Source organism: Onychomys torridus, chromosome 19 (genome assembly GCF_903995425.1).
Source record: "Onychomys torridus chromosome 19, mOncTor1.1, whole genome shotgun sequence".
NCBI lineage: Eukaryota > Metazoa > Chordata > Mammalia > Rodentia > Cricetidae > Onychomys > Onychomys torridus.
Window position 1 is genome coordinate 25,402,173 of NC_050461.1, and position 3,122 is coordinate 25,405,294.

At 40.7% G+C, this 3,122-nt stretch overlaps 1 pseudogene; it reads right to left on the reverse strand.

Annotated features, from left to right (window-relative positions):
- Positions 1–2,106: 2,106 nt before the first annotated feature.
- Positions 2,107–2,754, reverse strand: LOC118570696 (annotated as a pseudogene).
- Positions 2,755–3,122: the final 368 nt, after the last annotated feature.

Genomic DNA, 3,122 nt, shown 5'->3' on the forward strand with positions numbered 1-3,122 from the left:
TCCAGCCCAAACAAAATGTTAGAGAGCATTTGAGAACATTATTCCATGTCAGTGGACATGTTTCCACTCCCAAATGAATACTTACATACAACACATACATACACACACGTACGTGCAGAGAGAGGTCGGGGAGGGAAGAGAGAGAGCTGTGTGTTACTGCCCTTGTGTATCCATCAATTATGTGCTTCTTGTAGCACAAAGCTGATGACTACAAAGTGAATGACAATGGAATGATGTGCATTTGGTATCTACTCACACTTGCTTCTCTAGAGAACTACTGTTTAATTATTGTAGTATTGTGACTGCTGATTTTCATGTTCTTGTTTCTGGATTAAACAAGGGACAAATGGAGCTGCATTTAGCTCTAAGTACAGATAATAAGTGATATTATATTTAATAATAAGTTGTCATGTGATGTTTATATAACTCAAGAAATGCAAGAGGGTGTTTTATTTGTAGACACAGATTAACAAAGAATAAAAATGGGCCTATCAGTATTTGAGAGTTTGAAACATTTGGATATGGGGAGATGAAAGAGTAGTGTGAGACAATAGGTCATCCTCGTTCTACACAATGAAGCCTTGTTTAAATTTAAATAAAGTTGATCAACATATAAGAAATCAATGTAATCATTTTTTGTTTCATCACCAAAACAAGCGTAAATTTTTTGTGGCTAGCAAAACTGAGAATTTTTTATACATAAAAAAGTGGCTACCAAAAATGAGAATTTAGACTTAAGGATAGTTTTATTTTCATCCCAAACCCTCTCCATGTGAACTTGACATTTTACATTATATATTAGATGCACACAGAAAATATCTGGTGCAACAAGTACCAGTTGTGACATTGACAACCCCATGAGAAGGAAAAAACTCTTTAAAAATTGTTTTCAGTTAGTTTTCTGAAACACTTCATTCAGATATCAAATAAAATGATACAGAGGAATGATGGCATATATGCCAAGGTTATGAACACAACGAGAAAGTGTTACAAGACTTACTTAGATGAGAATGGAAAGCACATTGTGTTGGCAAAGGTAAGGGGCCCATGCAGGGCAGTGTAGGTAGAAGTTGCCCAAAGTAACCGACACAGAGGCTTAATGTTAATTCCATAGCAGGGCAGTAAAGTACAGATGGGATGCTGCCAGAGTGCCCTCTTTTCCATGAAGAGTGAAAGGGAGCAGGGCCAGCAGACACAAATATAAACTGTCTTTTTGAGTTTGATAGATAGGGATCAAGAGAGCATTGGAAGTGAAACTATTAACATTTAAAGAAAGTGTTCATCAAATGATCACGGACATTTTAAAACTGAGTGTTGTGCCCAGTGCCCTTAGCCTCACAGGAAAAGATTGTGACATTCAAGGAAGATAAAACGGCCTTATAAAGAGTTTTCTGATGACAGATAAATGTCTTGCCCTTTTATCTTATTTGACATTTTAAGGTCCTTTCTATCTCCCCTCCCCCACAAAACCTCCTCTTTTAGTAATCCTTCCTGTAGGCCCCCTATAATGCATTAATTTGAGGAGCCCTTGATAGATCTGATTAGGGGCTGGGAAGCTGCCCAGTGGTCAAAGCTCCTGCTGAGAAGCAGGAACATCCAGGTTTGATCCCTTGAACCCACGTGAAAAGCTGGGCATGGTGGTATGCATCTGTAATCTCAGAGCTGGCAGGCAGAGGCAGTAGGATGCCTGGGACTTACTGGTGAGCCATTCTAACCAACTGATCAGCTCTAGGGTCAGTGAGAGACTATTTAGTATAAGGTGGTGTGCCGACACAGAAGATACCATATGCTGCCCTCTGGCCTCTGCACACTCACACATGGGTGATTGTACCTATATGTACATGTAAATATCATATGCCACACATATGCATATGAATACACACTGAAGCATGAATAAAAATATTTTTAAATGCTGTGAAACATCAGAGGGTTTTTCAAATTTCATTGAGCTATAGTCAACTTTATTTTTTACATATATATTATTAGAAATGGGCATGGGAAGAGGGGAGTTTCTTATTCTCTTGCTATACACTATGTTCTCACCACACTTTTTTTTTTTTTTTGCCCCAATTAGATGTTATTCCTTGGCTCGCAGGACAGCCCTCCTCAGACAAGGCAACAAAGGGAGAGTGGGGACCAGGTAAGGTCTCTGCAAACAACAGCATGGTTCTTAGCCACCGTCTTCTTCTTCCTTTTGTCTAGACCATCATCTGCATCTTCTTGGTCCATGTCATCGAAAGGATCTGGTTCATAGAAGATGTGGCTAGTTGTCTGGCCTGGTCCAGGCCAGAGCAGAGCTTGCTGTTTTTCAGAGCTGAACTGGAAAGGCAGAGTGAGGCTGTCTCTGGCTTCTCTTTCTTTCTTGGATAAGTGAACGTTAAAGGTCAAATGAGTCGTGGCATCCACCTGAGTTGTGTGAGGATCTGGGTATAGCTCAGAATGGAGGGGAAGCCCCTCATGGACATCCAGGCTCAAGTCAATAAGAATGGAGAACCACCAAGTCTGGTAAGTTGCACATTGTTAGGGCCCTTGATAGAGGATGGAGGCTGAAGTTTGGCCCATTTTACCACTCAGAGTCACCTCCTTGTGAGCAAGGGTGCTCAGCACTCCCATGGGGCTGGGACCATGAGGCTCTTCATGTAGTAGGCCCAGGACATGTACCTGCTCTACTAGGGAGTTATCACCTGGGGAGACACTTGGCTAGCTCAGAGCTTGCAGGGTTTGACAGAGTGTCACACTGGAATTCTCTATCATTTGTGCATGTTCCTATTCTCCTCTCCGACAGGAACCCCTGGTCTTCCACATCTACTTTTACTTTTGTACATTCCATGTATGTGAGATCTTGTAGCCAGATAGCAATTTATGTACGTAGACAGGTGGAATTCGAGAAAAACAAAAAGCAAAAAAACTCAAAATATCCTCACCTGAACTTTCTTTCTTTTTATCCTCTAATGTTCATCCTTCTTCACTTAGCATCTGGTACAAAAACCTCTATAACCCAACTTCCAGAGACACATGGACTAAGGGTAGTTTACTGTCTGACTTCATTAGGCTTTTGATAAACACATTAAATGTAAAATTCAACACAAATGTCAGAGTAGTATTCTTCTGGCAACTGGTTA